The sequence below is a fragment of the Ursus arctos genome, unplaced genomic scaffold (genome assembly GCF_023065955.2).
Source record: "Ursus arctos isolate Adak ecotype North America unplaced genomic scaffold, UrsArc2.0 scaffold_21, whole genome shotgun sequence".
In the NCBI taxonomy this organism is placed as follows: Eukaryota; Metazoa; Chordata; class Mammalia; order Carnivora; family Ursidae; genus Ursus; species Ursus arctos.
In genome coordinates, this window is record NW_026622886.1 from 41,408,039 (window position 1) to 41,429,547 (window position 21,509).

Sequence of the window (21,509 nt, forward strand, 5' to 3'; positions counted from 1 at the left end):
GACGGGGGAGGGGCGCCGCGCCCTCCGGGGCCGCGGGCGGATGGAGGCGGCGCCGAGCGAACTGGAAGAGATTTCTTTGGGGGGGGGGTCGGGAAGAAGGGGAAAGAGGGGGGGGTGCAGCGGCAGGGAACTTTTCGCTTGGGGAAAGATTTTTCGGGGGGGTACGTAGGGGGTACTCTAGCTTCTCCAGGGCCCGCTCGCACGTGGAGCCCCGAGCGTCTGTCTGTGGGGTGGGTGCTGGTGGGGGGTCCTGCAGTGTTTTAAGTGACTTTTCAAACTTTCCTTCTCCCGCGGCCGCCTTCGCGGTGTCCCCGCCTCTGGCTGGGCTTCCATGGTGCTACGGTGCCCAAAGTTGTTGGAGATTCAGTGAGGAGGAGGAGCAGGAGGAGGAAGAGCTTGGGGGCGGGAAGTGGGCGCTGCCGCAGGTCTCCGGAGGGGGAGGGGAGGAGGGGAATGCTGTCCCTAGGCTGAGGGTCTGGGGCTGGGAGTGATGCCTGGGAGATGAGTTATGCCCTAGCGCAGTCCCCGCTGTCAAGTTAATACCGCAGGACTGCGGGCTTTTCATAATTACTGTCTGTTTTCTTTTGTAAAGGCGGCTGTCCATGCCAGGTTGCTTGTAGACCTTTTGTGCTTCTGCCTGACAAAGTGTGCTGGGCACGTTGCTTCTAAGTGACTTGAGGAGGGGAAAGTTGAAAGCCCGTTGCACCTCAAAGGCTTGGTTCTGTTGAGGTCATTCCGTGCTGTTTGGATTGTGCAGAGGTTGACCAGGGAGTTCATCTCGGTAACCTGGATATGATGTACTGAGTGCACGAGAATTTCCTATACAGGCCCCCCGGGGCTAAAGAGGTGTGCGCCGTGGCTGTGTTAGCATCCAGAGGGACCCTGGCTGGCAAGGGCCACCAGGGTTTATTTCCCTGCTCCCCCCCACCCCTGCTGGCCCTGGCTTCGAGGAAAACGCTTTAGAATTGGATGTGTTTCAGGATGCTGGGTCCGCATGGGCTGTGGCAACAGTCGGTGTGAGGTTAAACGGTGCTGTGTGGGTGGGTGAGTGAGGAAAGCAGGAGGAGGCAAATCTGGTGTGTGGAGAAGGCAGAGTTGTCAGGGGAGCTTAAATTCAGCAGCTTGATGGGCTGGTATGGAGGGTGGTTTGGTTTTTGGGCATGCCAAAAGTTTCAGGCTTTTGAAATAATGCTTACTACTGAAGAGCCAATGTACGATTTCCAGTTTTTCTCTAGGTGGCACAACCTGTCTTTGGTTTGTATCCTGTTTAATGACTCAGGGAATTCATCCCTTTTTAACCACTTCGTTATTAGATATGTGCATTCATTTTCTAGCACTCTTTCTGGCAGGCGACCTTATGCTTACCCACTCAAAAGGCACCCCGGCTTTAGAAATGCTCCTGCTTTTTTCCCTTTAGTAAGTCATACCTGAAAAGTTGCAATTAGTGTACCAATAATTTATAACCAGGTAAAAGCACTAAATGAAAGCATTCTGTCAAGCATGGAGTGTCTGTCCTATCAACTAAATGTCACGATGAACTTGGGGCTAAATGGATCTGTTTGCTAAAAAAAACATTGCAGTACTGCCAGCAAGTTTTATCTGAATGCTGAAATGGGTAGATTTTTGGATTGTGACAAAGTGTACTTGTATGTCTTTTAGAAATATATGGTAACTTTGAAAGATGATCACCTAATCTGCTCCGTGGAGATAATTCTGAATTTCTTCCAGAACATAAAAATCTGAGTTGGACATTGGGTATTCTACTTTATCTTTTCTCATAGGAGAAACAGGGATGTTTGTTACTTGGTGTTTTTTTACACCTTAAGGATTTCTTCTTGCTTATGTTATGTGATGCTTTTCTAATTAGTATTGTTTCTGATTTGATTGTTGTATTTCTTTTTGAGGTCCTGATTCATTGGGAATGCACAAATATATGTGGTTTGTTTCTTTTAAAATCTCCTAGCTGGTGTTTGTGTTTCAGTTGTTGTGTGTATGTATGCACATATAGACATACATATTTTAATTAACTGAGCTGCCTGCATAATTTTTAATGCATATGTCAAAGGACACTGCTTGTAATTGGCTTATTTTTGGGGGAGAATATTATTGTAATGAGCAATGTTTTCTATTTGCATTTGTAATCAGGTTGTATTTAGTTGTTTTTTCCCCCTTGGAATTTACAACTTTAAATGATTCAAGTAGTTTTGAATTAGTTCTTGTTAAATATAAACAAAAGTATTGAACTATCAGGTTGGTCAGGAAAATAATGAACATAGAGGGAATAAGTACATTTTAAATTTTGTCTGGGGATAACATTGGCCAAAATGCCAATTTCTTTTTTTTTTTTTTTATTAAAGATTTTTATTTATTTATTTATTTGACAGAGATAGAGACAGCCAGCGAGAGAGGGAACACAAGCAGGGGGAGTGGGAGAGGAAGAAGCAGGCTCATAGCGGAGGAGCCTGATGTGGGGCTCGATCCCACAACACCGGGATCACGCCCTGAGCTGAAGGCAGACGCTTAACCGCTGTGCCACCCAGGCGCCCCCAAAATGCCAATTTCTAATATCTTATTGTTAGATTCTAAGGTTGGTTGTGCTCACATAACCATTGCTTTTTCCACATTCTCCCCCACCCACCCGGCTGCAATTTACATTTAAACATTCTAAAGCCCATTATGGAGACTACTCTAGCATAACATTTTTTCATGTAGATTTTGTTTGGCTGAATCTCTTCCTGAAACTTAATGCAAATTAATACAGACTGCTAGCTTCATTAAGGACCACATATTTGAACAAGTATTTCTTAGTATTATTCTTTTTAAAAAAAATGCTGATCTCAACTCAAAGATTTAGGGAAACTGCCTCCTTAGTATTATCACATACAAAGAGAGAGTTGGCCAGTCTGTATGATTTCATGCCATAGCTACACACCGTTCATAACTTGGTTTCGTCTTGAAGGCTTCTGTCAAGATGATATTGAGTGAACTATTGCTACTGCATGCAAAGCTGAGCAGAGAAACTGTAACATATGGGTTGTTGAGGTTAATGCAGTCACTTCCACAATGACATGTTAAGATTCACCCACATACAATGACATACTATTAAAATTCAGGACACATTTCTCTGTCTTCCCCCTCCCCTGATTTTCTGCTTGAGCTGATAAACCCAATCCACTTAGAAGTCACCTAATGCACTTTTGGGTAAATGTTTTAGGAAAAGAGAAACAATTATGAAAATTGTTTAATATCCCACTCGAATTAAATTAAGTAATGTATTAGTTGTTTTAATCTGCTTATTAGTTTATCGGGTGTAATAGAAATATAGCTGTTAGGGAAAATCTTAGTAATTAATGATGCTTCCTTTGTCTTGTAGCTTCCGTTCTGATGTGCGTGGCTTTCCTTAGTAAACGTTCGTGTGTGTATGTGTGTGTGAATTCACCGGGGGAAAGTGTATGTATTTGTGTAGCTCTCTTTCTTGTGTTTCTGTTCCTAAGTTTTGGAAGTGTATGAGTAAACTTGAGAACCTCCCTTTGGACTTCTGTAGAAATGATCATATCTGGGGTTTTGCTTCTGTTTTGTTGACTGAGGGTATTTGGATGTCGTTAGATACAAAGAATTTAGTTTTTTACAATATCTATGAGAAAGAACAGGGACTTAAGTCGTGTGCATGTATTATATCTTTGGTCCCTTTTGTTTTCCACACCTCAAGGAGATCTGGTGACCCTATTCTACACAACCTACGTATCAAAAATTCCAGTTTGAAATTTGTCTTTTGACTGGGGAGTGCTGTGGGGAAAAGAGAAGAAATCAAAATGCATGGATAGTCTGCTATGCATTGGGCATGGCGTTGGACACTTCACATGCATTATTTGGTACAATCCTTACCACATGCCTGTAAGGTAGGTATTATTTCCCCTAACAGATGAAGAAACTGATGCTCACAGAATGAAAAAAAAAAATGCCTAAAGTTAAAAAGCCAAGACTTAGGGCACCAGTTTCTAAAGAGATAACGCAAAAAAAGAAGTTAAATTACATTTCTTGAGATGAAATTTTTAGCATTGTATACGTACACATACACACATACACACACACACATAGAGATAAACATGGATTTTTTGGACCTAATAAACTGACATTAAATCTTTCATGAAGAATTCATCAGAAGAGTTTTTAGTTACGTATACTGAGACAAAGCTTCCTAAGTATATTTCGGGGCTTTCGACAAACTGACCACATAGCTTTACTAACTCTAACAATAAGGATTGAAATGTCAACATATTTTTAAGGAGAATTATTTGACTACACCTAAAGATCGTCATTTAAGTGAATGGCTTTTCCACTGAAGATTTGATATATATAATTCCATAGTTTTCCTTCTTTGCAAAGAGTATTTGCCACGAAGGCAAGAATTAACAAGAACTAGGTATTTTTTCTCACTGCGACGAACTGGGAAACTACTGTATCGTTAATAGCCATTGTGTATTTGCTCTTTCGCCAACATTTTATTTAATTAAAGCCATCCATCTGAACTCTCAGCCTAGCTATCTATCAGAAGGGCCTGTAGCCAAACAAAGGGACTTAAGATAATGCTTTCTTGTGCAGTAACCTGATTGGTTTTTTTCACCAAGAGAAGGAAGTATCAACTTAAGCTGGTAAAGGATATTGAGAATTGAATATCATCGTTTTAAAAACTGTTATATTAAATGTGGCATGATGGCTGGTGGTTTAAGGCATTTAGGCTGATCAGCTTATCTTCACTTAAATTGTAATCATAGTTAGTAATACAAAATACAAAAGTAATAGTAATACAAAGTAACACGTCTAACATAACGGTATTCAAATGCAAAAGCAAAACCTGTGTTTGAATCTGTTTTATCTTTTATTAAAGTATATATCTTTATAAATTCAAAGGTTGCCTAAATATAAATATAAAAACCTATCAATACAAATTTCCTTATTCAAGAAACCTACTTGTTTAGGCATGTCAGTGACCAAAGGGTACTCTCAGTTTTATGGGAAAGTTAATGTTCTTTAAATATATCTGCTGATTAGGGGTGTCTGGGTGGCACAGTCAGTTAAGCAAATACCTCCGGCTCAGGTCATGATCCCAGGGTCCTGGGATCCAGCTCCACATTGGGCTCTCTGCTCCTTGGGGAGCCTGCTTCTCCCTCTCCCTCTGCCTGCCGCTCCCCCTGCTTGTGTGCTCTCGATCTCTGTCTCTCTCTGTCAAATAAATAAATAAATCTTAAAAAAAAAAAGCTATCTATCTATCTATCTGTTGATTAAAATGCACCCCATTGAATTTCTTACCACCTTTCATTTCAACAGCGATTAAACTTTAAGCAGCAAATTAGGTGTTGAAAAGAATGTGAAGACGTGGTTAGTATCCCAGATGGATTCCTTAGCTCCACGCAGCACGGTGGTGGACAGCAAGGTACTCGAAGTCAAACAACAGTGGGTTTAAATCCCGTCAGCACTTCTAACTCTGTGGTCTTTTAAGTTCTCAAAGCCCTGGTATTCTCTTCTTGAAGATGAGGACAAATAACACCTACCTTATGGGAGGATTACATGAAACTGACAGATGTGGAATTTATGACAGTACCTTTCGTATACTTCCGGGCTCACTAAGAGCAACTCATTATTTTTATGATATCTTGATATAGATATGTAAATTTAACACCTCAAGGTGTCCTCCTGATGAAACGATGAATTTTTATTCTTTAAAAACGTCATAAACTAGTAAAAAAAAAAAAGTCCAGCATTTTGTGAAAAGTTGTCCTAAAACACAGAACATTATGAAGGCTAGGTCATTGATATATTCTAGTCTGGCTGACATGAAGATGAAGAAACTCTTAAAGCCACTCTTTTCATACATTTAACAAACTTTTATTAACCACTAATGGCCATGATGGGTAGTGGGGATGAGAAAATCATGGTTCCCATGTTTAAGGAGTTATTATGTATAGTTAGAGTCATGGGTCTGACAAATAACTCAGTACAGCCTCTCTTCCGTCAAGATGAGTACTGAGGGAGCAGAGAAGAGGGATTGACTGTGCTGAGAAGGTGGTACAGAGGAAATGTTAAAAGACTTGAAGGAAGGAGGGGCGCCTGGGTGGCACAGCGGTTAAGCGTCTGCCTTCGGCTCAGGGCGAGATCCCAGCATTCTGGGATCGAGCCCCGCATCAGGCTCCTCTGCTGGGAGCCTGCTTCTTCCTCTCCCACTCCCCCTGCTTGTGTTCCTTCTCTCGCTGGCTGTCTCTCTCTCTGTCAAATAAATAAATAAAATCTTAAAAAAAAAAAAAAGACTTGAAGGAAGGAGAGGAGCTTAGAAGGTTGGGCAGGGATGTGAGGGTAGAAATTTCAGGCAACGGGCATGGCATGCTCCAAAGCATGGTAGAATAAAATATGCCAGCAACCACTATCGGTTTCTGAAGGGGCTGAAGTGTAGAATACGAGAGTATGCATTTCCCCGTGAGGTAGGGAAGCTGGGTGGAGGAGATGAGACTAGAGAGGGCCAGATCTGGAAGGACTTTCTGTGTCCGATTGAAGAGTTCAGTTCGTCTCCATCAGGTGTTGGGTTAAGTGAAGGATTTCTGATAGAGAAGTGAAGGGATCAGATTTATATCTTGGAAGGGTCACCCTGGAGGCAAGGAGAAGATATCGGAAAAGGGAGGGACTGGAGGGGTGGGGTCACTAGGAGGCTATGCCCTGTTTCAGGCCATGCGGAGATGCTCAGGAGGAGGGCTTGGTATGCAGGGGAATGTGGAAAACAGGGCGAGGGGGGGGTGGTATAGGTCGCTGCTTAAGGTCGTGATGGGAATCAGAGTCGCATCTTAAAACCCAGTGCCTTGATTCAGAGACTAGTATTCTCTCTACCTCATATTGCCTTTCTTTATTTCCTCTTCACCAAATGTATGTGTTGGGGGGTAAACTCGATCTGATAGAACAATGTGAAAATAGAGGGCCACCAAAGTGATTGGATCATGGTGATAGCTTAATGCATATTAGTTTTGTTTTTTTTTAAATTATGTAAAATTCATATGCTGCTTAATCCTAAAGGAAAAGTAATTATTGTTCTGTGTGTTAATCTTCTATTACTAATATGGAATTTTATGTGATTTTTTTTTTAATTGAAAGAGAAAAGTGGTAGTTATTACATTGTGTCTTTCCTAGTAATAGAATTGGGTGGGGTTTTTATATTACTGTTTTCTGAAAACAGCTAAATGCTCTGTGTGAATAAAGTTTAAAATGCTGCTTATACAGGATTCAAAATTAGAGAACTGGGGTTCAGGTTGTCTCTTAGCCATATTCCTGATTGTTTCGCCTAGCCACAGACTCCCCTCTGAACCTCCCTTTTCTCATCTCTGAAGCTAGGATGATACTTGGCATACTGACCTCCTGGGATTATGTTTTGGGGGTAAAAGCTGTTATATTACAAAGGGGAGAAGTAAAAAGAAAAATCTTAATTCTCCGGGCACCTTGTTGGCTTAGTTGGTAGAGGATGCGCCTCTTGATCTTAGGGTTGTAAGTTTGAGCCCCAAGTTGGGCATAGAGTTTACTTGAAAATAAAAAATATCTTAAAAAAATTTTAATTCTCAGTCTTCCAAAATGAAGTTGGACTATGTTACGAGGTTTCTCCATCAGGCTCCCATTTGTTACAAAACAACTAAAGTGATGAAACTAAATTACAATGCATACAAAGCTGCACAGTCAAGACAGCCTCTTTCCTGACTGCCCTTGGAAAAATCCAGCTGCGGCGCCAAGTAGCCCTGGCCACCTGCGCCCTGTTGTTCGGTTTCTGGGTCTCACCAGTCCAGGCTTCTGATCTCAACCCAGTATCCAAGGGACGATTACTTCTCAGATTGAAATCATGTATGGAACCTTTTTATGAGAGAAAAAATGTCTTGCAGATCTCTGCTGCTGAATTCATTTTTATGATGCTACTTAAATATGTACGAATATAAAACTAGGTGTAAACTCCTGATGCTTATAGCTCTCGTACAACCACAGAACCAAGATAGATTTTACAGATGAAATACAAACAAAACTAAAAAATCAATAACTTTCAAATTAATGACATTTACTTCATGTGACTTGATGTTGTTTGCCTGAAACTAAATTCGCTCTTGGAGTGTGAATATGGTGCCTGCCGCTGTGGAAAGTAAACTGTCATGTGCTGCTTTGGAAAGTTACATCATCAGCCCCCCCCCCCCCCCACCCCGGCTGAGCTCCTTTGGAACCTTGATTTTTAACAATCTGTTGTCACTTGGTCTTTCCTGGGCACAAACACATCGTTTACATGTGAAGTCCTCCATTCTTATTGGTCTGTTTTGCATCGAAGTAATCCTAAATACAAAACCCAGTGTTGGCATTGCAGTTGGTAGCAGTGTTCGGCTGCATGCTGATCTACTTTAGTGTTTCTTCTTCCTTTTTTTTTTTTTTTTTTTTAAGATTTATTTATTTATTTGAGAGAGAGAGTACATGAGCACAAGCGGGCGGATGGGCGGAGGGAGAGAGTGAGGGAGAAAGTGCTAATCTCAAGGCCCTGAGATCATGACCTGAGTGGAAGCCAAGAATCATACACTTACCCATCAGAGCCATCCAGGCGCCTTAGAGCTTCTTAAACTATTCCTGGTGAAGGGCTCTTTCTATCCCAGTCTGATATGTGGTCCTATATAGCACAGTGAGTGTACTGTGTCTCACCTGAGTCATCTGAGTCCGACCACACCTGTATTTGTTTATACCCTGTTCGTTGAGATGAGCTCATTAGTCCCAGACTTGAATGTTGGGGCAATGCCAGCTTGCTATACGAATTTCTTTTCTTTTTCTTTTTTTTTTTAAAGATTTTATTTATTTATTTGACAGAGAGAGAGAGAGAGACAGCCAGCGAGAGAGGGAACACAAGGAGGGGGAGTGGGAGAGGAAGAAGCAGACTCCCAGCAGAGCATGGAGCCCGATGTGGGGCTTGATCCCAGAACCCTGGGATCACGCCCTGAGCCGAAGGCAGACGCTTAACGACTCAGCCACCCAGGTGCCCCTACTATATGAATTTCTGAACACCTATCTTCATTTTCAGTATTTATGTAACAGTGGACGAGTAATACAGTTTCCTGATTGACACTGACCACGGACCACACTTCGAAGAGCACTGATTTAGAATATGTTTATGTGGCTGGCGTTAGGGAAGAAGGTCCACCAAGATGGAAGAAAGGTGTGTGTGTAAAAATGTACACACTAGTTTTAAGATAAACAAATGAAATGATTTATTTTATTTTCAGAATCTTTTTCTTACCTCCCTGGATTATTTTTTATTTTATTTTATTTTAAAAAAATATTTTATTTATTTATTTGACAGAGAGATAGCGAGAGAGTGAGCACAAGCAGGGGAAGTGGGAGAGGGAGAAGCAGGCCCCCCGCTGAGCAGGGACCCTGATGTGGGGCTCGATCTCAGGACCTGAGATCATGACCCAGTCCGAAGGCAGACGCTTAACCAACAGCCACTCACGCACCCTGAAACGATTTATTTTCTATAGCTGCTTGCACCTTGCCTTTGAGATCCCATTCATATTGAAGATGGAAAACATCTGGTCTTATTAATTAAGAGCATATTAGTCTTCAATTTAAAAACTCTTTGGTCATTGCTCTCATTTCTCAAGGGTTTTCTCTTCCCTCATTCTCTGAAGGGGAAAGCTTAGGATCTTCATGGCACTGGGTGAAGGGCATTTTATCCATTGTGTGACCCTCACTGCGTCCACTGCTCTGGACTTGGCATGCTTGGTGACTGGGCGTTGTGCCCTGGTCTCCACTGAAATGAGACTGTTCCTATTTGGTCTTTGAATGTCATCCTGGCAGCTGATTTGTACTTCCCGGACCTTGCCATTGTGTCTACTTGTGAGATCCTTGTAGCCTGTGACCTTCTTGTCAAAACCAGGCCTTTTCTAGGTACCAGTCCTGTCAGGATTTCTGCATCCCTCCTGGGAGCCAGTAAGCACTTAACTCTTTCCCTTGAGTCATGGTGGAGGGTGTGGGATCTTGGGAGGCGCCCTCATCTGCACCTATCTTATAGCACCTTCTGCAGAAATCACCCTTGTTTTGCTCCAATGCCATGTGGAATGCTGCCTGTGCCAAAGAACCATCATGCTAGGTGATGAGGGTCATTGGTCCAAATGTGCACCAATGCCCACAAAATTACACAGGTGTTAGTTTTTCTGTCTTTTTACACTTGTCAAGGAGTGTTGAGTCCTTGCAGAGTATTGGACACTTTTATCTGATCATTTGTCCCTGTGGCCCTATTTTTTTCCATTCTCTGCTGTACCAGCTATCTGGAGTGGCTTCAGTGCCTTGAAAACTTGAAACTAGAAGGGACAAGAGTCAGAAGAGTGAGTGAATCATCACAGGGAAGAGTCCTGTTGCCATTTTAGATGGCACCTCTCCCTAAGATCTGAATGTCAGAGAAGAAAGGAACAAAGAGCCCAGAGTTGATGTAGCTTGAAGCTGACAAGTAATTTTGACCAATACCTTCTGTTGGTCTCCCTGGTATGCACACCTCTCTCACTTAATAGCGTTACTAGAAATCTGCCCTTTATATTGCATCAGCAAATGTGTGAACATGAGAACCGACATATTTCTTTTCACGACTGGGAGTGTAATGGCAACGTGCATTAGCTATTAGATATTGATGTGTTTTAAAGTTTTACTTTGTATTTTGAATAAAGATGTTTAGAAGAGATCACTAGATATACTTAAGACTTCTTGTATGAATCAATGTTAGAATTATTTTTACTAAATGTTTATTTTGTTTTCACAGTTGTTGAATATAGCAGACAATATGCAAATCTGATAGAGAGTTTGACAGCATAAATTAGTAGTCTGTGTGTTTTTTAGGTACAGTTCATCATTTGAGAAAAAGTTAAGGAATATAGATTTTACCTGTTAGTACCTTAAATAGAAACAACAAAATAGTAGAAAATAACGTAGGTGAATATTCAGATCATAATGTAGTATTTGTGTGTTTATTCTGATATATAATCTGTGAATAGCTTTCCTTCCTGATCTCTTCTGACGTCAAGTATTTATATCTCCTATTACTGATATTCGTGACTTCCAGGACAAAGACTGAGCAGAGTACGTTCCCATGCTCATGAAGTCACATTTTGACAGTCAGACGAATTTCTACATTGCCCTCTTCAGAAGCGTCAGGATTGTTGACTAAAAGCGAATGGCATTTAAAATTAGATTTTTCAGATGAATTCAAGTGTTTCTTTTTAGAATGTATAATTTTCTAGTATGTGCAGAGCACATTTTCATTAAATGAAAACCTTGAACAAGGCAATATAAATTTAGTTTTTTTGTTCCTGTTTCACTTTTTTCCCCCTGTAATTTCAGTTAGGAGAATGAAAATTTGCCAGACCAGAATCGGACACCTGTAGTGCGCTGTGTCTGCTGAGAAAGCACCTCGTGGGGCTTTGTTCGTGAACTCGAACTAATCTATAATGCTGCTGCTGCTGCTGCTGTGTGTGTGTGTGTGTGTGTGTGTGTGTGTATGTGTGTCAAAGCCCTACCAATGAGGAGTAGTCTTGTTTTCTCATCAACAATATATAATATTATTGGGTGTCATCTGGGCTCTCCATTTAATGACTTCATTTACTCAAAACCCTACCCTTGCAGTCTCTACTCATCATACTGAAAAAGGAAGGAGGACAGTCAGTGTCTTAGTGTTCTTGGGATTTTGTAAAATACCACAGACTGGGAGGCTTCAACAATAGAAATTTATTTTCTCACCGTTCTGGAGGCTGGAAGTCCTTGATCAAGGTGCCACGTCAGTTTCTGGTGGCAGCTCTGTCCTTGGGTGCCGACAGCTGTCTTCTCCCTGTGTGTGCTCACCTGGCCTTTCCTTGGAGTCTGCATGAGGTGCCGGTGGAGGGCGTGGAGAGAACTCTCTACTGTCTCTTCATATAAGGACACAAATCCTGTGGGATCAGGGCCCCACTCTTATGATGTCATTTAACCTTAGTTACTTCCTTAGAGGCCCGTCCCCAAGTACAGCCATGCCGGGGGTAAGGGCTTCAACATAGGGACACAAACATTCAGTCCATAACAGGCAGGAACAGAAAATTAGTCAATGCTTTATGTCCTATACATTTCATCTTTTAGCATCTGAAAACTGCTCCTTTGGAACAAAAGATGTTGTACTTAGAAGATGGTTCTAAAATACAGCCTCCAAAGTTTTTGACAGTTTTCCCATTGAGTATCTTATCTGTGTCTCCTCCATTTGAATGTGGGCAGGCGCGTGGCTGCTTTAACCAATAGGGTCCGCTGGACCTGATTCCGTGTTCCTTCTGAGGCTGGGGTTCAACAGGCGAGGCAGCTTCCCCCTTGTTGGCTGGAACACTTGTGTTGGGAGCTCTCCTGCTTCTGAAGAGGAAGTGAGTTCCGTTGGAGAGGCCACATGTAGGTGCTCTGGCTGGCAATCCCGGTCTTCAGTCTTCCCAGCCCAGGCGCCAGACAGGTGCATAAATGAGCTTTTATTTATATTTTTTAAATATTTTATGTATTTATTTGAGAGAGAGAGAGAGCAAGCATGAAAGGGGGGAGAGTCAGAGGGAGAAGCAGGCTCCCCGCTGAGCAGGGAGCCAGATGTGGGGCTCGATCCCAGGACCCTGGGATCATGACCTGAGCCGAAGGCAGACGCTTAACCAACTGAGTCACCCAGGCGCCTGGTAAGTGAGCTTTTAGATCATTTCAGACCTCCGTCGTTGAGTGCCCTGGCCTCCCAGTCTTCCTAGCTGGGGCCCCAGCCCATCGTGGAATCGATACAAGCCATTCTCTCTGCATCATGTCTGAATTCCTGACCTACAGACACTCAGCATAATTAAACGGTTCTTAAAAAGCAGCTAAGTTTCAGGGTAATTTGTGTCCTGGCAGTAGTAAGTGGAACAGATGCTGTATGGCCCTTTCTGGATCCCTTACCTCCTGTCCTGTTGCACTCCCTGGAACTCATTGTTTATCATCAGCAAAATCCTTTATACCCTCAGCCTCCTCCGTGACCTCCCCCCGCATTTTCTCGATCTCACGGACACACGGCTTTCCTTGGTGCCGGCCCGCCCGCTTGGGTGGTGGCAGTTTTCTTTCACCTTCTCCTGGAGGAGGGGGAGAAGGCCTTTTTTGTTCTTCTTTGCTCTTTGCAGTCTGTTTTCCTTGTCTCCTTTCTAAAAATGCCTAATTTTGAATCTCATGCCACGGCACCCTACAAGCCACTTCTCCCTGCAGCGTGTGACCGTGTTCGCTCCTGGCTCTGCGCCAGTTGTACTGTACGATTTCCGTCACAATTCTTGTGAGTTCAGTATTCATATAGATTGCCCCTCCAGTTTCTTGGTCTCTCCATCCGGTGTCTTTCTATCTTTCCGCGGTTATACCCGCCACGGTACCTCAGCTTCTCGCTTCCCGGGCCACGTCTTCGACCGGCAGTCCTCAAAGTGAGAGGCCAGCGGCCTCTGGGGGCTGTAAGACACTTTCAGAGGGTCTGTGAGGTCAAAACTATTTCCATAGTAACACGAAGACATTATTTGCCTTTTTAACTTCCTTGTCTTGGGAGTGCACAGTGTCGTTTTCCAGAAGCTGCCTGATGCGACGAACATCTTCATTTTGGCCCCTAATGGATGCATACTTGCATATTCTTGTGCTTAAAAATGTCTTAATATTGATAGGTAGATACTAGTAGACATAACTCGCGTAACCAAAACCTTTTTGAGAACCTCGCTCATTTCTCCGAATGTAAAGCCATCCTGAGACCAACGTGTTTGAGACTAGCTGCCCTCAAACTTGTCATTAATCACGATGCCACCCTCCGTTACCACGTTTTCAGGCTTTCTGCTCTCCACGTGGCACTTGTCTTTCTGTTATCCTGACTCCAGGGATCTTCAATCCCAGGAGGGCCTAGAATCTGTGGACTCTCCCCTCTGTGTGTGTACTATCCACGCTCCTCTCCTGTCCTCATCTCCCTTCTTCCCGGCTTAAGTTCCGTTACATCATGTGACCAGTCTCTCTGGCGGATTCTTAGTTTCCTCATCCTTCTCTCATGTTGTAGAGCGCATCTGGAAAACCTGCTAAAACTCCACTCGCTGCCACTCTGGTTTCTTCCTGTGCCATTTAATGTGGTTGAAGAAAAACACTCCGTCACGCTGACTGGTTTCATTTTAACTTTTGGGATCACTGGTCCCCAGTGGGCCCCTAGTGCTGCCAGCTTATCAGGCTGCATTTTCTTGGTCAGTTCATTCATGCCTCTGCCCTCCTAGATGACTGATGCTTCCTACTCTTCCCTGTTTCCTCGAGTCTTCAACACCTCCTCTTCCCTTCTCACCCTCAGCTGAAAACTTGGCTTGCTATTCTTATTTCACTTAGAAAATAGAAGCAATTAGAAGAGAATTTCTGTCTGTGTCTCTGCCCATGTGTTGTCTTCACTCCTGTTACTATGGTTGAGCTCTGTGCTCCTACACAAGGCCAGCACTCTCCTTGTGCACAGGATCCCATTCCCTCTTGCCCACTCCACAACATGGCTCCAGCATATCCCCCCCTCTCTCCAGCGTTATCAGTTTCCCCCTCTACTGGATTATTGCCATTCCGCGTACATCTGTGATGTTATTTCACCTACTTTTTCACCTTTTTGACTCTCAATCCCTGCAGTTACCTCTATAATTTTCTCCTCCCCTTCATAGCAAAATCCCTTGAGAGATGCCCCTATTTTCACTCTGTAATAGTTCTTTATTCTCTCTTGAACTGAGTCCAATCCAGTTTTTTTGCCTTAGTCTATCTTCTACCAAGATAACCAATGACCTCCATATTGTTAAATCTAGTAGCCAATTCTCAATTGGTCTGCAGAATCTGAGGTAATTAACTACTCCCATTCTGGAAGCACTTCATTCATGGGGTTGTTGGGTTTTCACGTTGTCCTACTTTTCCTCATCCCTCATTAGCCACTCCTTCTTGGTCTGTCTTGGTGTTTTTTCCTCAGGTCCTTGATGTCTAAATATTGGAGTGTACCAGCCTTTGGTCCCTTGTACCTCTTGTTCTTTTGTGCTTTCATTCAGTCTCATTGATATGCTGGCATTTCCCCAATTTGCATCTTCAACCTACTCCTTTCTCTTAACCCCAGCTCCCAGATTCCCTGACTTTCATCATCTCCATTTGAATGTCTAACAGGCAGGCATCTTACACATAAAATATCCAGAACCAAGCTCCGGACTTTCTCCTTCAAACCTGCTCCTCTCTGGTGTTGGTCATTTTGTAAGTGGCAGATCCATCCTACTGCTTGCTCATGGCAAAGCCTCTGGTATCTTCCTGGATTCCTCTACTTCTTCATCCTTCACATCTAGTGTGTTAGAAAATCCTGTTGATTCCACCTTCAAAATGTATCTAGAATCTGGTCATCCTCACTTACCTCTACCATGTCCAACTCAGTTAGCCACCATCATCTGTGTTTACCTAGATAATTGCATTTTACCCCCAGCTGGATTTCTCTTTGTCTTCTTGTCCTTTGTTCTCATAACAAGTTGCTGCAGAACAGCCAGAGTGAGACCTTAAAAACGTGTCAGATCTGTTCAAAACACTTTAATGGTGCCTCATGTCACCTATTGTGAAAACCAAAGCAGAAGGCCCTACATAACCAGGCCCTATATAGTCTCTCTTACCCACTTATCCTTATTCCCCTGTCCTGGCTCCCTCATTCAATTTGCTGCAGTCACACTGGTCTTAGAAACACCCAATTTGTTCCTGTCTCAGGGTCTTTCTTTGTACCCGTTCCTCCCTCCGCTTGTATGCCTTCCTCTCTCACCTTCTTCAAGTCTTTGCATAATGTCGCTTTCCTGTGAGGCCTTCCCTTACTGCCTCATTTGAAATTGCAACCTGCTCAACACTCCTTCTCTTTCTTGCTTTAATTTTTTCCATAGGATGGGGGCACCTGGGTGGCACAGTCGTTAAGCGTCTGCCTTCGGCTCAGGGCGTGATCCCAGCGTTCTGGGATCGAGCCCCACATTAGGCTCCTCCGCTGGGAGCCTGCTTCTTCCTCTCCCACTCCGCCTCCCCCTGCTTGTGTTCCCTCTCTCGCTGGCTGTCTCTGTCAAATAAATAAATAACATCTTAAAAAAAAATTTTTTTTCCCATAGGATGCTATGACATACTAATTATTTTACTTATTTATTTGTATACTGTATATTCCTATTGTTTATGTTAATGGGAGCTCCCAGAAGGCAGGGAGTTTTGTCTGTTTGGTTACTGCTCTATCCCTAACACACAGAGGAGTCCTTGGCTCATAGTAAGTTCTCACAAACTGAGGTTCCGAGGCAGTGTTACTAAGAGAGCAAGAGAAATGATTTTCAGATGATAGAATAGTATGTTCACATGCAGGTTTTCCATTGCTTTTCGGGGCTTATGTTTGAACTTAAGGATTTTGATTCTAGGGGAAGAAGAACCAGGAACCATTTTGGTACCATATCATTCCTCGTCTCCCCTATGGGGCTGAAGAGGAATGGGGGACCTAAATAGACTATTCCCACCCCGAGAAAGGTAGCTGGCAGATGACCAGGGAGTTTCTCTTCAATCATTGGCAATCTGTGGACTGGCCCTTGTGAAGTGCTCTTACATGTCTAAGGCTACAAATATTTCCTGCTAAAATATACCTCTGTGGATGGTATACTAGATGGTTTTAAAGCAGAAGTGTTAGAGGAATGTTTTACAGTGAGAATCTTTTCCTTGATATTTGGAAATCCGATGGTGGTTGTATCATCCCCTGTGTGATAGTCTAATTTGTGTTCACACTGCCTACTATGGTGCAAGGCACTGGGCAGATACTTAATATTTGTTGAATGAATAAAGGGAACAAAATGGGTTGGCGTTATGAAAAATCATGGTGGGAAAGAGTTAGGCCTATCTTCTCTCCTTTATCTAGAGGCAAAAGCTATTCAAAGTCAAGAGTCGAGTGAGTATATTAGCACTTAGTACTAGGACATACCACTGAATTATATCTCACAATTGCTTCAAGTAAACAAAACAAAACTTTTGTTTTTGTTATGCATGGCATTTGAAGAAGTTGTGCCAAAGACAAGGTGGTTTTTTAAAATAAATATGAATAGTTTACACATTTCCTTATCTATACTGGTTTTTTAATTTCTTGATTTTTAAAAAAGTTCTGAAGGCAACATCCTTTTAACAGCCTTTTTCTGGCCCTAGATGTGTCCAGTTGGTTTTACTAGTGTGTAATAACATGCCAGTAAAACGAAGATTAGTATATTTTGCCCTATTTTTTTCTAAGCCAATTCATTGCACTCTAATGAAATGAAATAAAAAACAGCCTTTAATTGAATAATTTATTATGCCATTTGTTTTTTCTTAATATCAAATACAGGAAGAAGTACTTAATCAATTTCCTTGCTTATTGCTGAAACCAAAGGGCTGCATAGTTAGATGGCAAACCTATTAGGGAATGCTTATATATTTCTTAGGAAAACATTTATAATATTATTATATAGCATTGTTCTTTGTTCTAAGGCTGCATCTCATATATACATGCATTCTTAACTACATCATTTTTTTCTTTAGATACGGTTGATTGCATGGTAGATAATCTCAAATTTCAGCATAATCATGAATCATACTTAGATTAAGGCCATTGGTTTAATGGAATAGTTTTCCCCCCTGAAAGCATCTGTTTAACAACTAATTTTCCCAGGCTCCTATTTCATATAAACTGTCATTTGACTGCTTATCAGTGCTTCTCTGTCCTCCTAAGATCCATTCTCTGTTTCTTCCTAAATTCCCAACTGCTTGGTGTCTTCCTTTCTCCCCCAACATTGGCATATCAGAATAACAATAAATTCTGATATCCAGTGTGTTTTTTTGTAATGCCTGGCATGAAAAATCTCAGGCGTTCAATAAACACTTGTTGATTGATTGATCTCTACCCCTACTCCTCCTAGAAATTTAACCTACAGAAGAATCTAAATGAATCAAAGGCCCCCCATGGATTCCTTATCTTATCAGTTAGGTTTGGAATGTATGCAGTAGGTGTGGGAAAAATATTCAGTGATCAAAATAATACTTTATATTATGGAAAAGCAATTTGGGCAACTTGATTTTACTGTAAGATAATTAGAGATGTGAGCTTTTAGAATCAGAAATGGATTTGAATGCTAACTCCCACCTTAACTGGCTCTTTGGCTTTAGGCAAACTGACCTCTCAGGTTCTTCCTTTGTAAAAGGACCCATAATAACACCTACTTGGCATGGTGATAGTAGATTTTTAAAGAGTGTCTGTAAAAGTAACTGTCGGCTATATATAGAACTGTGATGGCAGCTATATTTAGAACTGTGAAATCTAGAGGAGTGTACTAATTACAAGATCACATGCAAGAGAAGTTGAGCTTTTCAGGTTATTGTGGGAGATGCAGTTACCTGAGGATTGTTTTAGAAGGTGGGTTCCAGGGTGTTTGGAGATCCCTCTATCTCATGAGGAGAGGAGGGGTTGTTCACAAATGTCTCAAGCTGAAATAAATACTTGGTGATGTTAACAATTGGTTACAAATATTTGAAAAAGTAATTATCAGCATAGCCTAGAAACTTACCTAGGCTAATTTGCATCAGACCGGGTGGCCCTGAAGCCATTGTGGAATTATACATATCTGGATAAAAGGATTGATTATAAAATCACCTGCCTCCGTTTATTCTGTGGCTGATACGTGGTTCAGAGACATCAAGTTCTTGAATCACAGTTTTTCAGTTCTCTTCCTGTCAGTGACTTCATTTGAACAATAGCTTTGTTCAGTGTAAGGCTTTCAGTATATGTTAAACCAAGACGATAAAATAAACATACCAACCAAACTATTATCTTTCAGTGAAGGGAACCTACAAAGATATGATGTTTGGATTTTGTTTCAACACTTCAGTTAATGACTTACAGATAAATACAGAACAAACCCAAGCAAAAATCCCCCACAGGGATGCTCTCTGACCTGAGGTGATGTCAAACCTAACCTGGGAGCGGAGGGATTCCTTTTGCCAGCTCAGACCTCTTCTGCCCCCGAACTCGCATTATTTGTAGCTACTCAGAGCTGTTGGGCTTCCCACGGAGGGCTAGATAGATCTCTGACTCCGCCTTGTTCATTGTCTCGCTCAGTTCAAGTCTTCCAGGGGAACTCCTGCCTGGGGAAACTTGGTTTGTTATTGAAATCAGTGCTGATGGCTCCTCCCACTTGGACTCAGTCCCAGGGACGGGAGGCGCAAGGGGTCTGCGGCAGGGGTACCCGTCTGAATGGGTGCTGTACATCACTGAAATAAATCAGGAGCATGGTGCAAGTTAACTCAAGCCTTCACACAGAACTCCCTCTACCATAGTAGACAGACCGTACAGTGGAAATTTTTAAAAAAATTTGTCTGTAGAGTGCATTGGCCCTGCCTCTAGTTGCAAATGTCTAGTAGATTTTTTAAGAGTGTCTGTAAAAGTAACTGAATAACCAACAGGCCTGCCTGGGAAGCAAATGGTTGGCGTCCATAGGAATCCCACCGCATGTTGTGGTCCAGTCCAGCTCTTGGTGGTGGGCTTGACATTACTGTCAAATCCCTTCATTCCCTCTTCTGGCTCTGCCAGGGTTCCTGTGGCATGATGCTTCCCTCTTGCCGATACCACCACATGGTTTGAGTCCTGCCAGTTTCCCTGAACGACTCCTGCCTGGTCTGTGTCTCCTCCAGTCATCAGTCTTTTCCTGGGTCCCAAATGTGTGCTTTGTCCAGATCTTCCAGAATCCCAGATTTTAACTTTTTACTAGGTAGGACCCAATGTTTCCTTGGTTCCCTCCTTTCTTCTGTCTGGGCACCCCAAACACACTCTGACCTTAGTTTCCTCTTTGTATCCTTCGAAAACTAGTACCTGCAGAATTTCTCAGAGTGTTTATTTCTGCAAAAGTCCCTTGTGGCTCTGGTGTGGGGGTGAGTTGAGGAGAAGGGGTACAGCTGTGTGCAGTGGTTGCCGAATTTGTTTGACTGTGGGACACTTGCTGTTGGAGCATCTTGGGTATAGTTCTGAACACGCTTAGAGAAAGACTGCCAGACACTGTAGTTAGAGATACTTGGGGCTTGAAAAAAATGTTAAGAGCAGGTGTTATTCCCTCAACAACAGAAGAATATCAGTGCTGTAGAATATTTGATTTTGAACTTTCTAGATGTTTTCTGTATAGTACTGAAGTGTCACTCTGATTAAAATCTTCCCTCTCAATTTGATGTTTGGTTATTGAGTTTGCCCTTACTGATTGCTCTTTTCTCTTTAGTTGAGCAGATTCAGCATTTGTTGAGAACCTACTGTGTGTCGTATGTTGTGCCAGTTGCTTGAAACCCAAATGTAATAAGTTAGGTCTGCCTTTAAAAATCAAATTATAGGATAAAATGAACATTTTATAAAGCTGGTTCTACATTAAGCCAATTATTTTGTTTTTCGTTCTTTCAGGCCCAAGACTTACTTAACAGGCCTTTATTCTCTTTCTACTCCAGATGATAAAGGATCCCCTTAGGGCAGAAAAGGAATTTCTGAGCATGTTACAAAAAATAGAAGGGAGAATGAGTTGCATGAAAATTTAATATTTCTATACGTCAGACCCTACCATGAACAAAATTCAGAGGCAAATAGTAAACTCGGAAGACATTTGCAACATAAAAGACAAAATTTTACTATCCTTAATAAAATGAGCACATAATACCTTATAAAAAGTCATTGTTGAATGAAGGACAGAATGACTGACTGAATGAATGACTTCAAAGCAGTAAGGAAAAAAAATCACCCTAATAGAAACAGAAAAAAGATGTGAAGGGTTGTCATAGCACCCCTTTCTCTCCCTCTCTCTCTCTCTCTCTCTCTCTTTCTCTCTCTCTCTCTCACACACACACACACACACACACACACACACACACACACACATAAGGCACACATAGATATACACACACAGAAGTACAAATCCAAATATCAAAAATAAAGAAGTGCAAATTAAAACAAAGTAACCTTTTGTTAATTTGATAAGTGCTTATTAAGCACCTGTTTTCACCATACCAATAAATTGCTTTGTAAGTTAATTATTTCATTTAATTTAGGGGCGCCTGGGTGGCACAGCGGTTAGGCGTCTGCCTTCAGCTCAGGGCGTGATCCCGGTGTTGTGGGATCGAGCCCCACATCAGGCTCCTCAGCTATGAGCCTGCTTCTTCCTCTCCCACTCCCCCTACTTGTGTTCCCTCTCTCGCTGGCTGTCTCTATCTCTGTCGAATAAATAAATAAAATCTTTAAAAAAAAATTATTTCATTTAATTTAAACAACAATTCATCTGAAATAAGTATTGTTATCCTCATTGTACCAATGAGCAAAGGACTTAAAGAAGTTAAGTCCTGTAGAATAGTTAGGATTTTGGAGGCAACATTTGAGCTCATACCTGCATGTGTCTAAAGTCCGTGCTCTTATTTACCATAGTATTCTGTTGGCA

The 21,509-nt window shown here is 42.1% G+C and overlaps 1 protein-coding gene across 1 annotated transcript in view; it reads left to right on the forward strand.

Moving 5' to 3' along the window:
* Positions 1-21,509, forward strand: part of GRIP1 (glutamate receptor interacting protein 1) — a 648,222-nt gene that overhangs the window by 261 nt on the left and 626,452 nt on the right. The window lies entirely within an intron of this gene.